The 12,459-nt window shown below is 33.3% G+C and overlaps 1 protein-coding gene across 1 annotated transcript in view; it reads right to left on the bottom strand.

Annotated features, from left to right (window-relative positions):
- Positions 1–12,459, bottom strand: part of FMN1 (formin 1) — a gene marked incomplete at both ends in the record, with an annotated part of 144,345 nt that overhangs the window by 93,990 nt on the left and 37,896 nt on the right. The gene's annotated exons all lie outside the window — the stretch shown is intronic.

Here is a 12,459-nt window from a genome sequence, read left to right on the forward strand (position 1 = left end):
GATGATTAAGTCCCTACAAGCTATTTTCTGTTATGTCATGATACTATCAGGCAGCTAACTGATGTTATCTTGTTTCTGTGCAAGGCAATGACTCCTGAAAGAGCATTTTCCATGGTTCTTTCAGGATCTCTGTACAAAAGGAAGACAACACTGTAACCAGAACCAGCTAATGAGCTGTGATTTTCCCAAATTCCTGCAGGCACAGCAATTTACACTTAAAAAATTCCCACATAGTGCTGGTCAGAAGTGGCAATATAGCACTCCCTACTTATCATTCCAACTTGAGTATTAGGTCAGAGTTAATAGTTTACAGCATTAATATGCATCCAAGTCATGCAGCTGTACCTCAGTACGGAAGATACGGTAGTGTAATACACTCTAACTTTATATCATACAAAGAAGCTTCAATTAATATGCAAAAAATACATGTTATTTCTTATAGCAGTATGATCAGCTTGCATTCTAATCAATTTGTTAAGATAAAGCCTAAAGTAAAAAAATCTGAAAATATAGGATACAAAATGCTCCTTTTCTTAACTGGCAAGTATAAAGCTTGGAAATCAGGTTTAAAGTCTTGCAAAGATAACCAAACAGAGATTTGTATTGGAAACAACCCAGTTTCTATTAGTTTTATAGACGAACTAGGAAAAATAAAACATTTTTTGCTTGACTTTTTTTCTTTTCCTACTGTTACTCTATCAAAGTTTGTTGTCACTCAGTTTAATTATTAGTTCAGTTCAATTATTAGTTCAGTTCAACTATCACAAGGTTTTCTGCCATTTGAATTGCTCCAGAGAAATCACCTTTCTTTTTAAACTTGGCATACTGATCCATAAATGAGGTAATGGAGTAAGTTTGCCTTGGGGAATTTACTTATTTTGTTTATCATAGTATTTTGCCCCTACTGGACATCAAAAACTCCATGATGGACCAATTTACTTTAAACGTTAAAAATTTTCCCAGCAGTAAATCTGAAGTCACCTTAAAAACACACTGTAAAACAAGCACAGTATTTAACAAAACTACTTGTTACATTTAACTAGGCATGAAAGCAACTGTGTTAGTATTATATATCTTTTCAACTACAGAACTTCAGTCTTTAATTTACAATATAAAATTGGTGGTTTAAAATCAAAATTATATTTGAAAGGGTAGTTTTATGCTTTGTCTTGCTTTTTACTCTTTCGCATTTTCAAAATTATTTTCTGTTAATAAAAATAATGAAATGATTAACATAAACAAGAATTAAAGCTAAAATTACAGATAAAATCGCTAAGCTCAAAAACAAAAAGCAGGCTTAATAAAAATGATACATTAGGAATCTGCCTTGAACATCTCATCAATGGTGAAGATCAATCTTCTCCAACTGACTGCAATATAAAAGAGCAGTAAGTAATAAAACAAGTTTTTATTTTAATTACCTTACATCTCAAAACAAAACTTCACCAAAATAAGATTAATATTGAAATCTTTTTAGTTTACATAACTATGATGGTATTTTCAACAAAATTTTCAAGCACATCTATTATTAATATGTATTATTTTTATATATACATACATATTCTTCATAAAGGTCTGCTTCCTGGCACATATTTCTTCGAAAGAGATTAAATGCTCTAAAATCTTATAATAAATCAAATGGAGATCAAACAGCATCCAGTCATTCCATACAGGTAGAATTTAAACATTCTCTTTCTGTCATTTAATATGACAAGTATGTATAAAGTCTATTACATTTTCTTTAGTATACCACTAAGGACTAGTTAGATACATTAGATACATTACATAATAAAGAAAATCAGTGTGTACTACACTTAGGCACCTTTGACTCCTGAAAATAAGTCAATAAGTAAAAATAATTTTTAAAAAACATTAGAATTTTCACTTGTCTGTGGCTTAAAACATTTCACCTGGCGCCACCCATTAGAATGAAATATTAGAATTCAGGCTACAGAATACTTACTGATAATCACTAGACCTCAATATACAAATCCCAAAGGAGCCTACGAAAAACTCAAACTAAAACTAAACTAACTAAAATTAACTAAATTCAATTGATTAAATTAAACAAAGTTTAAGTTAAATAAATTTTGATGCAAACTTTTCATCAATACAACCATTCATTATGCAAGAGCATTTCTTGACTTTACAAATGGGTTGTTCTTTAGAACTTGTGGGATTTGTATTAGTTTAGAATCCTTCTGATGCATGATACATCAAATTTATCTTTATAATAAAAATACTAACTCTAAGTCACTAAATATTGCTATAGCAATTGGTGATACAGTACATATCCAGGCAAATCTTTTCTTTCTTACAATTCATAAAACAAAGGATAGGAACAATGGAATCTTTTTACACTTTACATTATAAATAAATCTAACATACTGAAATGGAATATAATAGAAGTATTTCTATCTCACAATTTCAAGTGGGAAATAAATGAATCAAAATTACTTTTACACTATATGCTGTCACCAGAATCCTGAAATATTAATATAATGTGAACACAGAGACATTTTATTGAATAGAAAATTAGCGTTAGAAGCATTGTGCACAACCTTTCCAGTTAAAATACTGTTTTCATCTAAATGGGAACCCAAGCTTTTTTACTATAGTATACTTATGTCTACCAAAGCTTACAGTTCTATTTACAGTTCTATTTTATTTTATTTAGCTGTCTAGCAACACTCCTTTAAAATGTTTATGATGGCTACATAATAATACCTGTGGCTGCTGGGAAGAACCAATTTTTAGCTAAATTCGGATCCACAGGGATTTGAATAAATTATTTTGTTGATAGATAGATATAGTTCAAATTATTCAGTATCTTGTTACTGAATCATGTCAGCAATTGCTATCATGTTGGCAATACACTGAGTCTGTTTTCATGGCATGGCACGCACCAGACTCCTAGAATCTTTGGGAACTGCTGTTAAGATGAACACTGACTAAAGGCTATCATCAGATTATAATAGTTTGGTCACAGCTCATTTAAGCAGAATGAAATGGGAAAGAAAATTTCAGCACGAAACAAGATGTTTGAGGGAAGGAAGGTATGTGAAGAAGGCTGGAGGGACAGAAGATACAGGAAGAAGGCTGGAAACTAAAGCTTAGAATGCCACCCTATGCAGAATGATTTAACATTATTTATTCCTGAAGAAGGGTAGAGGATTTTGAAACATATCAGAGTAAAATGTCCTTATAAATTTCTGTAAAATGAAAGCAACACGTTATGAAGAACAATTTGGGAGATGTTCATCAGCATGTTTTAGATATACAGTGTAACAATTTTTTTCACTTGAAAAAAGCATTTGCCATTCTGCTGACTTGTTTAGAAGCCTGGTTGCCTGCTTCTCAACAACATTGATATAAGAAATTGGGATTGTATATGCAGATTCAACACCCAACAAACTAGTGCAAGAAACACATTTTTCTACTCCCGGACCATTACACTTTCTTGCAGTATTAATCCACTCCTTCAGAGACTATATCAAATTAAGCCCTCAGGCCTTGGCATGTAGAGGATCTCTGGCTTCTCATTGTGTCAATGACTCTTGCGCGCCAGTCAGTGACATTATCTAGTTGTTGTTGCATATTCCTCCCTCTCCTGTACCCACACACACACACAAAATTGAAACCTAGAGCTGCCTAAATTTCCATGACAGGAGAGATATATTTTCTCCAGATTACTGTTACAAATATGAGAGGCAGGTACATTTCAATAAAACCTTATTACTGTTTCCTCTTCATACTACCAGCCTGAAAGAAAATATAAATATATAAATAAATGTACTGTAAAAGACAATGTGCTGAAATCAGATTTCAATCATATATTTGAAAGTACCTCGAGCATCTTAAACCTAATCCACACAGCAATATGCTACTGAAAAGAATCACTTTACCTTGGTACAATCTTTCCTGCATTCATTGCTATTATTAAATATGCAAACAATGCTACACCAGTATGCCAAAGAACACCGTTAGAATGCAGAATTCATAATAATTTTATCAGACAAGGAAGCGGTCTGAAAATATATGCTACTATTCAAAAAAGAGAACTGCAGTGTACATAGCCACTGAAGGGACTGATCATTAATACGGCAATCCTAGGGGAAAAGGATTTGCAAAGGACAGCATGTCACAAACTGATCATGACTCAACAACTCCATATTAGAATATATAAATAGAAACGTCATATGTAAAAAAGTAATTCCTGTGCTCTATTCAGCTACGAGTAGTTGTGTGTATGTTCAGTTTAAGAAAAATGCTGCTCCTGTGTTCATGATCACTGCTATTAAAATCTGGGGCAGCTCATTCGGTATTAATTTTCTAGGTTCAATCTACATCGCCTTTTGTCTCCACCTCACCCTTACTAGATAACGTGCCCTTTGTTTCCTTAGTTTGTTTCTGTTTTGATTGCTGAAGAATACTTCCACTGTACCCTTAAATTTGCTTTGCGAGATGTAATTCAGCTTGAGTATGTCAACTGACCTTTTAATCCTGTGCTTTTCTGACCTCTAAAACTAGCCTTCCTGGCTGATGTACTTCCTCTTCCACAGGCTTTCTGCTTGCACCCAATATCCATTTTGAAGAGGTTGAATAAATAGGAAGCTTGGTCTAACCCTCTCCCTGATAAGTCTTATTTTGCTTCCAAATCTGCCCTTGCTTGGAACGCAGGTTTCAGTTTTTGCACCTCTGCTTCTGACACAATAAGGTCCATGCCTATTTGCTATTCAAGCCTCACCAGTACAGCTGTACTCACAAATGAGTTTCTTTAATTTCTCAAGGTTTGCCTGGTATCTGCCATTGGAATGGGCACGATCCATTTTCCTTGAGTAAAATCACCTCACCAGAGCAAATGATCCCAGCTAACTCCCAGTTCCCTTAAACATAGACATCTATATACAAACTTAGAAGACCTGTATTACACTCTTCCTGAAAATATACTACCATTAATGGGTAAAATAAAAGCTACCCCTAAAAAAAATAAAATAAATCAACCCTTCTACTAAAATACATGATATTGCCATGATACAAAAATGATTATGCAAATATCCAAAATATTGATACACTGTAACCTGGAAAATAAGAAGAGTTTTTGGAACGGCTTTCTGAAGTCTTCCTGCCTTTCTTTTCCCCCGACACCCAGCCCTCTGCTGTATGACTCCAATGGCTTCCTTTTTGCACCTGCTAAGTGACTTGACACAACACAGAAAAAAGGCAGATATATTTTCTGAAGTAATACCAACAGCTCAGCCTTGGTCCCAGGAGACTCAGGAACACATGAAGCATATGTTCACAGGAAGAAAAAGACCCAAAATTGAATCAGTGTACCATACTTCCATTAATCATTACAGTCTCAGATGATAAAGCATGTAATTAATCACAAAAGATGACAACTAAATACTCTCATACAGAATGTAACCTACAGGTCGTCGAAATGTCTTTGAAATGATAACGTGGATTGACACAGACAAATCTCGATACCAATGTGACAGCTTTTCTCTGTGCTCTGATAGGGGACAGAAAGATTAGAGTTTCATTTAATACAGTCAATACAGTCAGTTCCAGTCTATACAGTCAATGAAATGCAATCAGCTGAAGTACGTGTGTTGTGTTACTGCTTTATATAATGTGATTTTATATGGACAAAGACTTTGTAACCATGACATAGAATTGCTCTGATATGAAAAGTTTTAGAACAAGTTCTATGTACGAATATGAGGAAACCATAAATCTCTACAGCAATCTACATTCAAAAATTAGTTGCTGGCTTGTTATTAGTCAAGACTTATTTGCACTATAAACGTTTAAAAAAAATCCTGAGAAGTGTAACAGCAAGGCTTAAAAAAAAAGTTCTCTAAAATGCTGTTTAGAGCAAGCAACATGCAGAACTTTTGCTTTGAAACTAGCAAGTTAATGCTTCACTGTTAGTGTATAATATTTTTTCGCTAGTGTTTATAGTGCAATTCTACTCTGAAAAGCAACTGTGTAAAAATGGCACGTCTTTAATGAACAAAGCTGTTCTATGTATATCAGAGACAGACCTCTTCTTTCACTGAGAAACACACACTTTTACTAGTTTTTACTCTAATTAGCCTGGAAAAACAACATAGTATAGAGAAAGTGAGCTTGATTTTATTCCCTTCTCTGACTTTACACACTGATTGTTACATCTAATTAGTTACTTATGCCAAGCCATGAAAATGAAAAAAATGGGGACAAAGACGACACAAAGTATCTAAGGATATGGTTTCTAGAAGTGGAAATGCTCCGAGGGGGTTACTAGGAGTGTTAAAAAAAAACAAAAAAAAAAAAAAAAGAAAGAGAGAGAAAGAAAGAGAAAGAGAGAAAAATAAAAGAAAAAAGTGTAAGAATTATTGAGTTGACGATGAAAAATATTTTTATAGACTTTACAGCTTTTTTTTTCTTAATAATATTCTGGCCATGAAAGTACTGTGCATAGAAAAGAGAGGAAAAACACATTTTTCACAGGCAGCCTCTGACATTTTGTTTTTGTTCAGTCTAAGTAATTTCATCTTCAGTTTTTGGAAGAGCTCACACTTTTTATTCTTGTATTGTGTTGAAAAGAAAAAAAAAGTCCTTTTTTGTTAAATCTCTGCCCTTGAAAAAACATACATTTGTTTTAAATTTTAACAACAATCAGAGATTTAGCAAAGGATTTCTCAATGAAAAAATATTAAACCTATGCCAATTTACATAAAAATCAAAACTCTCTAACAAATACCTCAAAAAATATAATTAGTTACATATGGTATCTCACCATTTCCAGGGGTACGCAGTACAGATTATTCTTACACCTCATAGTAAAAAATAAGCCAGATGACTGACCATTCTCAAATATTCCCAGAACTCTAAATATTTGTATAGGCTATGTATACAGAGCCCAGTTCTCTTTCTGATTTAAAAATACATAGTTTTATAAAGCAAACGTAGCAAAAGTAGTTGGGAGGAAATTTAACCATAGCACATATACAGAACACTGTTTTTTAATATATTGTTGAATATTTAGTTATTTAACAATTATTGGCATTTCAGTAGTTGAGAAAGAAATATTCTGGAGTACAAAATTATTGGTATAGCACATCATTAAAATATTCCCAGTTACATTGCAACATACAAAATTAAAAAAAAAAAAATCACCTGTGTAATTACTTATATATAGGACTACAGGTGGCTTAAAATTCACAGAACATTTTAAGCACTAATTCACTTCAAGTTTGATAATTTAAATATTTCCTGTGAAAATATATATCATGTTTGATATGTTATGAAATACAACTTCTGATTTAACAACACCTGCAATTACTTGTAAAGATTGATTTGTGATTCTTTGAACAACCACCACTTCTATAAGGATATATTATGAAGAGGTCCTCAATCTCAGGTTACTTCACTTAAGTAAAACCTATAAATAGACACCAAGCATGTAGCTATTTGATTATACCATAAAAAAATAAAATATTCTTCTTCCAACAACTAAGTTGCACAGTTATTCAACACTGTAGTGAAAGTGCATTTTGACAGGCCAAAATATCCAAAAATCAAAGCAGATCTTTAACAGTTTAACTATTTAAAATAGAACAGTAAAAATCTCTATTTATGAAAAGGAAACCTAGATGATCAAGTTGTATATACTGTTCAAAGAATTTTAATTGAATATTTCATTATATCAGTTACACATTTAAAATGGCACAGAATGCATCTTCCATAATTACTTCCTTCCTTACTTAATATTTCATAGCCATACTTAACAGATGGATTGCTTTATTTAAACAATGCATATTCATATAATGAGTGAAGTTGTTAAAAGTTCTATTCCATTATAAAATGCGTATTACTGTGAGCTGAAGGAAGTTGTTACTGAAAGTGTAACAGAAAACAGAAAGCTTGATCCAGTTAACATAACCAGTCTTTTTAAGACTTATATTTATACTATCTGAAGGTCTGACTAATGTAAAAAAGGATTGTCAGCATAACTGTGCAAGTCGTGTGAATTATCTACCAGAAAGAACAAAGTAATGCCATCAACCTGGAATTTTGAATTCACTCCTGAATTTCTCCTTCCTATGCCAATCCACCAATCCAGATGGATACAAAATAAAATAAACCCTTGTATTTCTAGACTGGTATAAAGGGAAGAAGATAGTAAAGAAGTTTTTTCTACTACTTCCCTCTTTCACCTTTTTGATTGCATTGAAATAATTGCTACGACACACTTAATTTCATCTTTTTCCTTGTCAACTTCATAAAAACAAACAGGTAAATGAACAACTGAATGAATGTATGAGAAAGAAATGTACTCAAAAGTAGGTATTTAAAGGCAACCTAAGGAAAAATAATTTTTGAGAAATGCACTATGTTTTGTACTCTGCTGTTATTTCTGGTATTTTCTTATTGTTTGTTAGAAAAACTTCAAAACTTCACTTCTCAGAATACCGAAAATCAATAAGAAACTGAAGGTATTAACATAATATCTACTCTTGCTACGGCAAAAACATTCAAATCAAGCATGGCATTTTTATGGTGAGTATTTAAATTAACATATTCTTACATTTTCTTTTATGTTTATATGTTTCTAATATTCTTCCAATTCATTGTTTCAGTCAAAACTATTCTTGATGTAGCCAGTAACATCTTCTTCATGCCATTTCAGAATTAGTTTGCATTTAGAACACATTTTGAATACTTCTTTTCCACAGACTCAGTTCTGCATACAAAATTAAGAAAAGTTCTTAACACCTTCAGCTACTCTTCACTCTACTCCCTCTGTACAGGATCGCAGTTGTACTACCCCTTTGCTTTGCTCCCTGAACTCATTTCCTAGCAAAAAACCCTGCTGGTTTTCTCTTTGTCTTTCCTATTTTATCTTCTATGCGTATTCAACTGTATACTACGTGAGAAATGTGTCACTGAAATGACTATATTCATTATAGGCTTGTTGTCACCCTTAAATTTTATTATATTACTATAAAATTATTCTTCTCTTAAATTAAATCCCATTCCTTAGCAATTTGATTCTTTATATATGCTTTCTGCTTTCTCTTCCTCCTCTTTACTGTTTTCCAGGACCCAGAATCAATAATAGCCAGGCTACCATCCTTCCAGTCGCAAAGCCTGTGTGCCTGTCTCCAACAAGAAGTGCCTGTCAAAAGATTCGCAAGCTTTTGGCCAGCGCATTTGTACATATTGAGTCTAGTAGCTCTACAAAGACAATAAATGAGAAATAGCTGGTTTGTTTTGTTTAAAAATATGTACCAAAAGTTTAAAAAAATAAAAACCCAGAACTGGAACTTATTTTTAATAAGTCTGCTGGCAATGGAATATAGTGGGAGCAGGAATTGATTCAGCTCATTCTTTCACATCAGCGCTAAGCTTTCAGTGACCATGTAAGTATAAAGGTAATGAACACCCCTCCATTGTTGTTATTATAGGAAGAGTATGAATAGCCATACAAAGCAGATCTATGACACAAGGGCTCTGTAGCTGTTTTCTGACTAGGACCATGTATCTCAAGGGCCTGTTCCCTACAGGATACAAACCATCCCTTGCATTATGACAGTCCTATATTCTTCTAAGCTTCAGCATTTCCTCTTCCAGCTGTTTGTGGATCTTCGATTCTCTCCTAAATGTTCTGTCCTCTTTTCCATGCTCCTCGCAGAATGATTTCCCAGTTGCCTTAAAGTTTGCTTTCCTCATGCCGATTGCTTTGTGTCTGCTCCTTAAATGTTTCTGAAAAATCACATTCATCTAGGTTTTGTTTCCTGCATATATGCATATCCTCCCCTCAGGCCTTTTGCTGTTAGTAACTACCACCCAACCATTATAGATTACACAAATTAACTCACTTAGACAATTTTGTTATGCAATGCATAGCTCACAACAGCTCATCTCTAGTCCTTGCTTTTCTACAGCTGTCCTATTTACATGTAATTTTACTCAGATGGACCCTCTTATTAAGAGGAAATCCCTCCTCCTCTCTGTAACTGCTAATCAAACACCCAGACAGAACCCTTGATGTGCCCTTGAAATTTCTTGGTAATCTCTCAAAATCCTGAAAATATTATGAATTCCAGTATATGGAAAAATATCTCTAATAATACTCATTGTACTCCACAGCATACTCCATATTTATGGATGCTATTATATCAGCTTTAGCACCTGGTAAGTGATGTACTCTGCTGTGGCATTTCTGTGCCCACAGAGAAATCTCACTGGAATCTAAATCCTTCTTAAATCTGATATATAATATCAAGCAGAAAATTATTAATACCTTGGATTCACTAACTTCTTGCCACAGGTGTATTTACCAAGCTAAAAATGTCTAGTCTAGTCTAAAAAACCAGACAAAATATTACTTAATAAAGCCAAGTGTTAACAACATGTGCTTAAAGGTGTAAATTTCAGGTTATTAATAAATAAATATTAACAGTAGAGAATTTACCATTTTATGTAGATTTTACATATTTGGTAGTTGACTTATAAAATTCCCGCTAATACTAAAGTTTCTATTCATTTGAATGAATGCTTTAAAAAAGAATAAAACCATGAAAACATTCAACTGACAAAACCCAATATAAGCCTGCACATATCTCAGGTAGCAGTGAGAAGGGACTACCACACCCACTAGAATTTTGCAAGTAGTGTACAGCAGCTACAAGAGGCCATGTAACACCCAGTATGTGTCATGCCATGCAGAAAGGGAGCGATCCTTGCAGAAAGTGACTGTGGGTTGATTCTTCCTAAATGTAAGCTAGTTTATGCTAGCAAAAATAAAACCTGCACAGTTCGTAAAAAAGGGGTGGCCAGCTAAACTGAGACATACCTGTAAATTTCAAGGAAAACTGATACTCTCATGGACAATTTCATTGGTAAAATCTCTACATATTGTTAAACTCCATTAAACATTTAAATTCTGCAGAATGGAATGAGGCAATTCAGCATGCAACACACCAATAAATGTAAATGATATACTCCATACAACTTCTCTGAGGCCAAGCTAATTAAAGAATGAAACCACACCATATGTTAAAAATTCATTTCAAACTTTTGTTGAAGTAGGACCATGAACAATTAACACACTGAATCCAAACATGATAACAACAGCCTTTCCTATCACAAACATTGTAGTTCCCTATTCTATTTCTCACTTGCAGCTGCTACCTTAGTCCTAGGACAGCCTAGGTTACTACGTCTGTATAGATACAAAAATGGTAAAAACTGTGCTTTGTGGTGGTGTTTAAAAGATTATATCCAAGGAGAAGAAAAATAAATTACTGCTATTCAAATATTTTAAAATGCAATATATAAAAATATAGACTGGTATTTAAAATTCTATTTTAGTTACCACTTCTTTTGATGACAATTTACTTTGAAGAAGTTACAATATTTCTCATTTGCCAGGGAAATTATATGAGTCATTACTTTTACTGATACATATAATGATTTGGCATGTAAAATGTGAAAACAATGCAAAAAATGGCTGAAAACAAGTTGAAGATGAAGTTTCAGTGACAAAAACTAGAGAGGTAGTATGGATCCAATAAGAAAACTGATTGTAGTAGAGAGCAAGTTGTCTCTGATCTTGGGAGAATGTTTTTGGACACCTAACAGCTTTTTTATTACTGTGGCTGATTAAAATGAAAAGCCTTACTACTAAAATGTTCTTTTTGATGAGTTTTTTTGCCATGAACTATAGACCTTGCAGTCCAGTGGGATACAAATCCTTTGATCCTGTGCAGTCACATAAATTCAAAGTCGTAAAACAACATTGAATTTGATTTTATTAGTGTGGCTGATGTTGCCAGAATTGTAATGCAACCTTGTTTTTCTTCTCTTTTCTTCCTTTTCTTTTGGGGAGGGAGTGCAGGGGAAAGGAGAGTTTACTGTCAACATTGTTTCACAGTATAAAGAACTAATTTCTTTGGCAACCAGACTTCAAGATTAAGCCATTATAACAAAGCTTTGTAATTACATAGGAAAGTAATGATATATATCACATTTTGCTAAGTTGCAACCAATGATTTGGTTGAAGCAAAAGTCAAAGCAAAAAGCAGTGTTAAGTAGAACACATAGAAAACAGTAAGCAAAGATAAACTTATATATCTATAGAAGGATAACGGGCAACAATGAACACTACTTTTCAACAGGAAATATTCAGTGAAATAGTGCTATGAGAATAAAATACAGTAACTGTACATTTATAGAAATTGAAGACTTGCACTCTGTATGAACATCATTTTTCTCTAAAACTTCTAAGAATACCTACACTGAGGAGATGACTAGCCTCTCCACCAATATAGAGAGAGTTCACATGTGCAGTGAAAACAGCTAAAAGATTTTGAGGTGTAGGAAGCCATTCACTTCTCTAGCTATGGAGGGAAATTAATTTTCTGGGGCCTTTCTGACACGAGATATCAAAGTAACAACACAGGT

This window comes from Phaethon aethereus (assembly GCF_964289735.1).
Source record: "Phaethon aethereus genome assembly, chromosome: 5".
NCBI classification, from domain to species: Eukaryota; Metazoa; Chordata; class Aves; order Phaethontiformes; family Phaethontidae; genus Phaethon; species Phaethon aethereus.